The sequence below is a fragment of the Geospiza fortis genome, unplaced genomic scaffold (genome assembly GCF_000277835.1).
Source record: "Geospiza fortis unplaced genomic scaffold, GeoFor_1.0 scaffold14, whole genome shotgun sequence".
Classification (NCBI taxonomy): domain Eukaryota; kingdom Metazoa; phylum Chordata; class Aves; order Passeriformes; family Thraupidae; genus Geospiza; species Geospiza fortis.
This window is the reverse complement of record NW_005054512.1, coordinates 305,301-316,320: the sequence shown is the minus strand read 5'-3', so window position 1 is coordinate 316,320 and position 11,020 is coordinate 305,301.

Below are 11,020 nucleotides of genomic sequence, written 5' to 3'. Positions count from 1 at the left end.
CGGGAGGGCTGCGGGGGAGGCCTGGGGCTGTCCCCGCTCTGTGCCCCGAGCTGGGGCTCCCGGTGGGATGGGACCGTGCAGCGAGCGGGCTGTGAGCGGGTGTGACCTGGGCACCGCTGAGCGTCTCGGGATGTGTGCCCTCGGTGGGCTGGCAGGGCACAGGGAGTGACTCTGTGGCTGGCTGGGTGCTGCCCGCGGTGCCCCCGCTATCAGGGCGCTGCTGTGCCGGTGCTGCGGGTGGCGGCACTGGAGGCTGAGCGGTGTCCGGAGGGCTCCATGGCCGGGGCAGGTTCCATGTGGTCCCGGATCCCGGCCGTGCGGGATCTCCGGGCTGATTTCCCGGCTGTCCGGGCCGTGCGCTGGCATTGTCGCGGTCGGCGGTGACACCCTGCCGGCTCTGGGGTCGGCTCGTGCTCAGCCCCGTGCTGTGGAATTTGCTGGTTGAAGCCCTTGGACCTTTGTTAGGGTTTTTTTTTCTCTTTCCCGTGTTTTGGCATCACCTCTCGCTGCTGGAGCTGCAGCTTTGGGCCATGGGAATGCTCCTGGTCCCTGGGCAATGGGTTTGTACTGGGAGGTGTGGAGGAGGTTTGTGTCCAGGCCCAAGCGATACTGTTGCTCCACAACCTGGCTGTTCCGAGGGATGTGACTTGCCCCTCTTTGGCGGAATTTGATCTGTTTTTCCTTTCACATAACCCGGTTAGATACCTGCAGGTTGTGCTGGTGGCAGAAGCCTGCAGGCATGCGAGAGCTCACCCTGCCCTGGGGCACACGTTTGCCTTTCTGAAACGTAAATCTGCCCTTGGGTCGAGCTTTGTTCTTCTCTTTTGATACATTAAACAGGCTGAGCCCTTGTTTGAGTGGGATGGATGTGCCCACAGGGGGCTCAGATCACTGCAGAGGCTCGGTGCAATTGAGCAGCCTGTGAGCTGAACCAGATCCAGCGCTGCCTGGCAGCACCTGGGCACGATGGGGCCTTTCCCTGGGACAGTGCCCATGGTCCTGGAGCAGTCCTGTGGTGCCAGGGTGAGCCAGGCCATCCCTGTTGCTGTTTCTCACACGTGAACAGGGCTTGGTGCACAGACATGTCTGAAGGAGGGTGACTGTCACACCTGTCACTCATATTCCATGCTCACTGCTGTGGCTGTGGGCTGTACCTGCTGGTGACACTGCCCAGGTCCCAGCCCCTGAGCCTGTTTCTCCCTGCACAGCTGGGATTTGTGCCTGTGACCCCAATCCCTGGTCAGGCTGCACGCTGTGGGGCATGGCAACGTGTCCTGTGTGCCACCTGCTGCCATTTGGGAGCTTTGTGGCTGTTTCCCACCTCCTGACCACTTGTTGGGCTCTGGCTTTTCCAGCTTGTGACGAGGTTTTGATGAGAAGCAGCTGCAAGGAGAGGCCAGAGAGTGCAGGAGACCGGCTGGGGCAGGCTACAGGGAGCAGACAGATGAATTTTAGGGTGGAGAAAACCTCACCTTTTCCAATGCTAGAACATGGGAACTTTTCTAATGTAGATTTTGCCCTCCTGGGTTGTGGGGAGTAGCCTGCCCTCAGTCAGGTGTGTGTGCTCTGTATTTTCCCTTCCTGGGGCAGCCCCTGGCCCTGCTCAGGCTGGTCCCTGGTCCTGCTGAGGCTCCTCATGTTTGTAAGGATCCCTCCTGACATGGGAACTGCTGAGCTGCTCTCCTCCCCCAGAGCTCATTTCCAGAGCAGGATCATAAACACTCTGCTGGGCCAGCACCTTTGTTCTTTTCTCCACCCAATTTCAGGTCCCTATTTTAGTTTCTGTTTAAGTCCCACTGCTTGGATAACCTGTGCCCAAAGCTCTTCTCTCCTGTCACAGCTTTTTCTGTCAGTTCTGCATTTCAGGTGTCTCAAAGATACAGTTTTGGATGGGGTACAAACCAGGCATTCCCTGGAATTCCCACATTACACCTGGTGTGTGCTGAGCTGCACCTGCTCTGAGCTGGCACTCATTGGTTTGGGCCATTTCTCTTCTAAAGAGAGCAAGTGCTGCTCCATGGAGTGGTAGAAGATGGCCCTGGCAGTAAATTCCTTGGAATGTGGTGTTTTATCAGGTAACCTGAACTGCCACCAGTGTGTTATCAGTTAAATGTGAACTTTGTCACAGTCTGGGCTGTGCTGCTCCTTCCCAGGCCGAGCAGGGCCCGCTGGGTGTGGAGGCAGCACAGATCCCAAGCACCCATGGCTGCAGGTGAGCAGGAAACAGAAGGGGATGGAGTGGGATAGGGCACAGGAGGAGGAATTTCAAAGACAATTTAAGTCTCTGGAGGAGTGAATGTGCCAGGGTGGAACACTCAGGGCACTGGGTGGAGAGTAAATCCCAGTGGGAGCTGATGGGAATGGGGAATGCTGACAGCAAGCCTGGGGAATGAGGAGGATGCAGGAGGGGGAAATGGGAGTGTGGATTTGCCAGAGCAGATGGTGGGCTCACAAAGAGGTGATGGCTGCCAGGCTTTGGGAGGCTGGGCTCCCTGCTGGCATCCACACAGCCCCTGGGAGCTGCTGCAGGCCTGGCCCAGCAGGCAGGAGCAGATCCTGGCTGCTCCAGGTCCAGCCATGGACCGTGGCACGGGCAGGAGCACCGTGTGAGCAGCCAGGGAGAAACCCACCCTGTGCATGCACAGCTCAAGGCTGCTGAGCTGCAGCAAGTCCAGAAATCAGAGATGGTCTCTGAATCCTTGAGGTTCCTTGGGGTTATGAGCCACTTCTGCATCCAGGCTGCAGAATTTTATTTATTTTTATTTTTTTTAGTGGTTCACTGTGAAGTTAGAGGCGGGAAACAACAGAGCAGTCTGTGGCTGAGCTATCAGGCTGCGTTTAGGAGGCTTTGCCAGGAGCAATGAGGGATGGGTTGTGTTAAAGCCAAAGCTGCAGAAGCAGCTTTTCATTTCCATCCATTGCTGTGAAAAGTCTGGCTCTGTGTTGCCAGAGGGGGAAGCTGAGGCTGCTGCTGAGCCCCAGATGGGACATGCAGTCCCCAGGGAGTGTATCAAGGAGATGCTTCTGCTGGGAATGAGGAGTTTGGGTGTACATCTGCTGTGGGAAGGGTCGAGTGCTGCCCCATAGAAGCCACAACCCTTGTTCCAGCCCATTTTCAGCTGCTGCTGCGGGGTCTGGTTGGTTTAAAGAGTGACATGGTGGGATGGCAGAACACTTGAGGTGGCTTCCAACAGTCCAAGGTTGGCTAGGAGTCAGAAAAATGAGTTCTTTTTTAAAGAAGTGCAGTTTGGTATTTGTTCTGGAGTGGCTGATGGTTCACAGCAGGGATCTGACAGTGCCCTGTGTACTCCTGGGGAAGGCTCTGACTGTGCCTGTCTGCTGCCATTCCCTGGGGAAGGGACACCGGTGCTGTTGCCAGGGAAGGGGGGATTGCCCTGCCCGAGGTCAGGGTCGGGCTGTCTGTCCCTCCACGTGTCCCCAGGCCTGTGGATAAGCACCAAGTCCTGCAGAGACAGCAGCAGGAGGGCTCCGAGGTGCAGCTCCCAGGCTTGTCCAAGCAAGGTGCTTCCCTCTCTTCCCTTCCCCATCCCAAGGGAGCTGCTCCTGCTGCATTCCCACAGAACAGGGCAACGCTGGGTCTTCCCCTGCTCCTGCTGCTGTGATTAATCATCTCACCCACTCTAAACCTTCTCCTCTCCACACCCTCCCGTGCACAGGATCCCTGTTTAATTACACACCTGAGCACAGGGATTGCTGAAGGTGCTTGTGCCACAGGCACAGGTGTGCACAGGGCTCAGCAGGGAATTGTTTCCTAAGTACTTCTTTAAGAATTCAAAGGCTGCATTTACTGGCTGTGACTCTGTAGTGTTTTGTCTCAGTGTGATCTTGTGATGCAGTTTTGGAAAGTTTTTGTTTGCTTGCTCTGGTCTGTGCAGTTCCGTGTTCAGGGCTGGGTCAGGAGCACCAGGCTGGGTCATTAACCCTGCCCTGCTCCACTTACCTAGGCCAGTGGGCAAAGCAGGACTTGTGGTTTCACAGCACCTGGGGCTTTCTTGGGCACATGGGAGTTGGTGGGTGGGTGGGTTCCTTCCTGTGAAACCCCCTTGAGAGAGCCCTGTCTCCCTCCCTTCCCAGTGGGCTGTGGGCAGCTCCAGGTTTCCAGGGTTTGGTTGGCAGAGAGGGGATTGGAAGGCTCTGCACAGGTGGGTGTGGGGGAAACACTGCAGCTGGCAAACTCTGGATCAGCAGGAGGAGCAGTGTCTCCCCTTCCCTTCTGCTCCCTGTGCAGCAGGTCTGCCCCAGCCGTGGGTGTGGATGAAGAGGAGCTCAGTGCCACAGGTCCCCTCCAGCTGGGGAAGCCCTTTGGCAGGGGGCAGAACTTTGGCTGGAACAGTGTTTGGTGTGTTGTGAGCAGCTGAGCCAAGAAACAGGGTTCATCCAGCTGGGTTTTTGTAGGTAATTTATCATTTCAGTGAGACTGCAGGACAACAAACAGGATAGAAGAGTCATGGGTGATAGATGTGACACAGTGCAGGTAATAGAGAGTGGAGGAAATGCATCCATGCCATGCCAGAGCAGAAGGAAAGCCCCTCTCAGCTGCCCTGGCACAAAGCACAGGCAGTTCCTGGAGGCTGAGCCCCTCCTGTGGCAGTGCCCAGGGCCTGCCAGGCTGGCTCTCAGCAGAGAACAAGTGCTGACACCTCCACTCTGTGTGAGCTCACTGCCTTTCCGGCCTGTGCCATCCACCCCTGCTCTGTTTGCTCCTCACATGCAGCTGTGGAGTGCTGTAGTGCTCAGGCTGTGGAATCCTTTCAAGGTGAAGTGTCCTCAAGATGAGAAGGTGCCTCTGAACACGAGTGATGGCTCTTTCCTCTTGTCACTGCAGCACAAGCTCTGCCCGCTGCTGAGCTGGCACTGTCGCTGTCCCAAAGAGCTCACTCCAGAGTACAGCTTAGTCATGGAAATGAGATAAATCCTATTTCACAGAAACTGGTAAAAATAAAACTATTGAGGATTGATTTGTTTCTATAGCAACCGACTGGCGAAGTGAACACAGCTGCTGTCTGCAGGAGGGAGGAAAACAGAGCTGGAAATGTCCGTGCACCTGGGCTGGCTGAGCCTGGGGCTGGGCAGGGGGCAAAGGCTCCAATAAACACAGGGCAGGAAGGTGTCAGCTGCCTTTGGAGTGAAATTTGAGCTGGAGTGTGTGAATATGCCCTCTTTACACAAAACCTGGAGAGCTTCAGAGCTCTTTATGTCCTGCTTCCAAGAAGTTGTGCTCCTGCATCTTCATGGGTGGGGAAATGCCCAGCCCTGGGTCAGGGAATTGGGAATTGGTGAGTGGTAGGGCTCCTTCCTGTGAAACCTCCTAAATTACTTTGCCCTGGTGCCGTAGCTCAATGAGAAATATTCAGCTTTGAGAAGTTTGGATGAATCAGATTGGAGTTAAACTTTTTCAATTGCCCTTTAAGTGAGTGTGGTGCTGGATGCTCAGCAGGGATTCCTGCAGGTGTTTGTATGCTGGAAGAAAATCCAGTTGGGCCTCCAGACTGCTGGATAAGGGGCTTAAGTTTGGAACTGTTTCTATCTCAGCAGTGTGTAGATTTGTGTGGTTTTTCCTTTTTCCTAAGCCAAGGATTTTAGCTGGCTCTGGCACATGCAGGATGTTGAGGTGTTTGTTTCCCCGGGGTTAGTGAGGGTGAGCTGTTTAAATGTTTGGGAGGCTGCAGGCTGCAAAGTGCTGGGTCTGTGTTTAGGTGCATTCTTGGCTTACTGTCATGTAGCTGTTGAGGATTCCAGGTGAAAATCAGGGTGTACATCAGACATAGCAGGATGCTGAGGGAATTACAGGAGGAGTGTGTGTGCATGGCTTCACTGGACACTCTGCAGGAGCGTGAGTTATTCAGCTGGAGGAAAGCTGAGCTGGAGTTGGTGTTTGGGTTTGGTGAGCCCAGGCACATTCGCACTCCTCCCTTGTTATTTTAATACATGGTTTCTTTTAAAGGGAAATTAGATTTAAAAATAAACCTCAAGCTCTTTCCAGTTCAAAGGAAGTGTCTGTAGTGCCATGTGCTGAGGATAGTCCTCAGTACACGAGAACAAAACCCTGTCTGAGAGTGAGTGCCATAAATATGATGTAAATACATTATCTCATTAGATTTTTATCTAATCCCATTGCCTGCTGTTGTGCAGGCTCCTGAGGCGAGCAAGGCTGAAGATGTCATAGGTGGTCTTTCAAATCTAACATTGAAGTGGGTTGGAAATTAGGTGAATTGACTTTTGCCTCATCCTGATTAAGACACTGAGAAATCCGCTCAAGTTTGGCATTACAAAATGCCTGATTTTAGAACAGAATGTGATTCCAGAGGCTGGGTGCCTGCTGAGGTTTGAAGCACCCCCGTGCAGGGACCCAGGTGGGCTCCACAAGCTCTTCCTCACTGCTGTCACTTTCAGGAATCAGCACAATTTTTTTAGGCATCAGGAACAGGATTAGGATAAAGCCTTAAGCTCTGAAGACTTCAAAGCTTTGCATCATCATCTTGGTTCTGTTACAAGGACAGTGAAATCCATCAGATGACTTAAATAGGAGACTGTGTCCTGTGGACTTGTGTTGGTTTTTCCCTAGTGCTTCTTTCCAGTGATTTCTCAGCCATGGTTTCTCGCTGCACGGTGGGGGCTCTGTCAGAGTTGACTCCCTGTGAGAGATGTTTGACCTCAGCTCATCCTGTGATCCCCATGGATGACTTGTGCCTGTCCTGGAGTGTTGTTAGTAACCACCTTTGCATGATTTTCAGTTACTGCAGTGCCCCTGTGCCCCTTCCACAGCTCCCTTCAGCCTGGTGCAGGCTCTGAAGTGTGTCTGAGCTCCTGTGGCTCATCTGCTCTGGGTCAGAACAGCTGAAAATGGAACTTGGAGGATGTGTGGAATTCGTGCATTTTGGAAATATTTCCTCTAATCTCAACAGAAATTATTTCACAGAAGGAGTGAAACAGGATGTGGCCTTGACATTCCTTTTCACTGGAAATAAAGACTAAAGAGAATTGGTTTAAAAGCTCTGAGGATCCTGGTTGTTATTGGGTGCAAGTTGTTACAGCTGAGATATAATTATTTGCTGGGACAGTCACAGTAACCCTGAAATTGTTTGAAGTCATGGAGAGTTTTATCCTGCATATATTTAGGAGTCTGACTGGCATATGTACATTCCTTCTGTACATTAAAAATGTCAGGCTGGGAAAGGCTCTGCTGCTGAAAGCAGCTTCTGGCTGGGAGAGCTGTATTGAACAGAGAAAAGGCTCAGAGCTGGGTCTGTTATTCTTGCAGAGAAGTGTGCAGAAATATTTCAAGGGGTTTGGAACATCTTATGTTGTATATATTCCCCAAAGAACGAAGTTTTTTTTTCTGGTGAGGAAAAGCTGTTTGAGGCAGTCATTGTAGGCAGGGTCAGAGCTGGCATTCGGGTGAAACCAGGGCTGGTAGCTGCAGATCCACCATGAAATGTGTGGGAATATCTCTGTTTGCTGCCTGTTCCATTACTGGTTCAGTTTTCCAGCACTGGGGGTGGGTGCAGCTGCCCCTGGCAGCTCCTGGGGAGGGTCCCTGCCCTTCCCAGGGCTCTCAGAGCAGGGCAGGACTGTCAGCTCCATCCCTCTGTTTGACTGCCTGGCTCATGCCCTCAGCTCTCAGCACTCGTGTTTTTCAGCTCTAACCTTATCTCTGTACAGATAGCACAGACAAGTAATGACAACTCCTAGCAGCTATCTTGGGGTTTGGGAATCATTTCCTGCCTTGGCCATTCACTCCTGATCCTGCTCTCTAACAGACTGGATTTCAAGGATGCTTCTGGAGTTAAAGGATGTCCTTTCTGATTTCCATCCTTCTTTTCCTGAGCTTTTTCTTAGGAACTGTTGTCCAAGTCAGTGCTTTCTGTGCCTGTGTAGCACTGCCATGACAAGCAGAGCTGATCACAGAGCTCTGTGGCTGCTCACGTGTGTCCCCCGTGTTCCCATCAGAGCCACCATGGGGTCACTTCTCTGTTTGCCCTCCTGCTTTGCTCTCTCCTTTCCCTGTCACTTGCTCTTTGGACACCCAGTTCAAAAGCTCATCATGGAGGAATGTCTCTGGAGTCAGTGCTATGTCGGTGCCTTGTTTGTGTCCAGAACTGTTGCCAGTTAATCTCTCCTTGCTGTGTCTTTCTTTAGCCCTCAGGGACTCCTGGTTAAGCTGGAGCTGGGATTGGTGCAGGCTTAAATGGAGCCATGTGGGTGAGTGGCTGGGCTGCTGGTGTGGGCTGTGTTCAAGGGTAAAGTGTGCTCCAAACGCTTCAGTGGAAGCTTTGTTGTGGCTCTGAATCCTCCAGTCCCCCCTTCCTCCAGGGCCTTGCCTCTCATCCTGTCATTCTGCTGCTTGGTATCAGAGCAGCTCATTTCCTTTTCACTCCAGCACCGTGTTTCTCCTGCCTGTGCTGATGTCCTGCAGCCCAGGGATCCCTCCCAGCATCCTGGAGTCTCCCTGTGTGCCCAGAATTGAGCACTGCAGGACCAGCACCGATTGAGTCCTCCTGTCACTGATCTGGGCAATGTCACAGGGGAAGGGGGATGTCGTGCCAGCCTGTCTCACTGCTTTCAGTCTCCCTAAGGCAAAAGTGCACTCTGTGTGCAGTTGTTGGTACAAAATAATTGCATTTGCTTTTTTAATTGCTGTAGGGAAGGGGTAATTCGGTCCCTGAATGTCTGTCTCTGCTTGACTTGGCCTATTTACCTGCTTTTCATCATCTGCCCCAGGTCAGACACGTCATGGTTCAGTGTTCAGGCAGCAGGGCTGGGCAGCAGCCAGGGGTGTGAGCAGGATTTGGGAAGGGGTGGCAGCAGCCAGGCTGAGAGGGATGTGAGCAGGGTTTGGGGAGGGGTGTGAGCAGGATTTGGGGAGGGGTGTGAGCAGCCAGGGTGAGGGGGGTGTGAGTGTGGGTGACGTGGCACAAAGGGAAGGGCCAGTGCCCAGAAGAAGCCATGGTGGCCCACAGGAGCATTGGAGCATGGCTGGCTGAGCAGAGCACACAGACCTTGAGAAGTCTTTCAGTGCTGGGATGGGGAGAACATGGGTGGGTGTTGTCTCTCTCTAGAGAGGTCTGAGACTGCACCAGGAGGAAGGTGTCCATGTTGAAATAAAGGATCACCATCCCCATATCCTTCTAAGTGCAAGGTGCTAGAAATCCCAAATTCCCACTAAGATGTGTATTGGATCAGATCTCTCTGGGTGCTGGAAACAAACATTTACTTCGAGGTGTGTTGATGTTTTCTGACAGTGAGCTGAGAGTGACACATTTTCTGCCATCCCAAAGCCCTTAATTGACACATCCATCCCCTACAAGGGCACTGGCAGGTGGGGGAGGGCATATGCTCTACCACAATTCTTTCTGCACAAGTTCTTTTTGATGACATTTTTACTCCAAGCTCAGAGCTTTGTGCCTGTCAGAAGGGAGCAGCACAGATGGACATGTTGGGCTCCAGACATGATGCTCCATTGCTGTTGGCTGACTGACATGTCCCGTGGGATTCTGCAGCTTGTTAAATCATCTCACAAAGGAGAAGGGGGAGGGAAAGCCCAGTGCAAGGTTGCCAGCTGCAGCCAGCTCAGTGCTGCAGCATCAGCTGCTTGGTGGTTTTGATCAGGAATTTGTGGCTGCCCAGGGTTTCCTTCTATTTCTCTGCAAGTGCTCGATGAAGGGAAGGCCAAAGGAAATTTTGGCACCTTTCTAAGGAATTGTGCTTCAGTGGAGCCCAGCAGCTTGCACCATCTACATGTGTCTTGCTAATTTTTCTTGCATCTTATTTATTTTTTTAATATTGTGTTTTCTTCCACGTAGTGCGTTTTCTCCAGTGCTGTGGGAGCAGAGCTGAGCTGCAAATGGAGAGTGAGGAATGTTTACCTGAGCAGTGCTCTGGTTCCTGTTTGCAGTTCCGGGATATTGGTTTATGACTTTGATAATGCTGCTCAGGTCACTGAATTTCTGCAGGAATGTTTTGGTTCCTTTTCCTCCTATTCCTCAAAACCCCATCTAGTCAGATACAAAAGAAGAGAATGGGGCACAGAATCAGTGAGAGGTTTGTCAGCATTTAGCAAATGTTGTCAAATCTCTGTCCTCTTTTAGGGGTCACTTTCCTGCCTTGAATGAACCCAGACTCCATGTCAAACCCTCCCATCTCCATGATGGATGGTTGCCTTCCCATTTTCCCTGTTCTTCCCCTGCCATCATGCTGCCTTTGGCCAGGGTGTGGACAGGGGGATGCTCCTGCTGCCACACACATCAGACCCCAAAGACCCCTCCCAAAGACCCTGCTTGGTTTTTTCTGACTCAGTGGCTGATCCTTTGTGCACTTGTCCCAGCCAAGCTTGTTTGGCCCTGGCCCTGAGGTCAGAGCCAGTGTTGGAGCCTGTGTTGTGGGGCTGCTCCTGCTCTGTGGCCTGTCATCAGCTGGGAATGCTCCTTAATGGGAGTGGGTTGCAGAGTGCCTGTAATGCTTTTAAGAATAAAGAGCAGCATATGCACTCAAACCAGACCTATATTTTTCCTGTCCTGCAGCTCTTTATTTGCCCCTGCTCAGAGGGATTCTCTGATGTAGCTCCACGCCTGACCCAGCCTTTCTGTCCCCACTGCCACCCCCTCACCATACATTAAGTTTAAATAAATGCATTTTCACTGCCAGGAGCCATCCATAAGGCTAGGGCTCGCCTCTTCCTAATGGGGGGTTTTAGCTTGGATGGACACATTTCTATTAGTGATGTCTGGTTCCTTTCTAGTGTGAGCTGCAAGCCCAGGAGTTAAATGTCTGGTTGCCATGGGTCTGTGCTGACCCAAAACAGCCTCCCCTGGAACTGAGGAGTGGGAGATGGTGGGCAGATTCTGAGGGAAGCAGATGAGCTCACCTTCTGCCTCTCAGTTCCTGAACTGCTCCTTCACAGGCTGCTGTCACTTCACAAACCCGTGCAGGTTTTCTGCTCCTGGCCACCTGAGGAACGAAAGGCTCTGCTCCTTTCCAAGGCAGAAGGGATCGTTTGGCC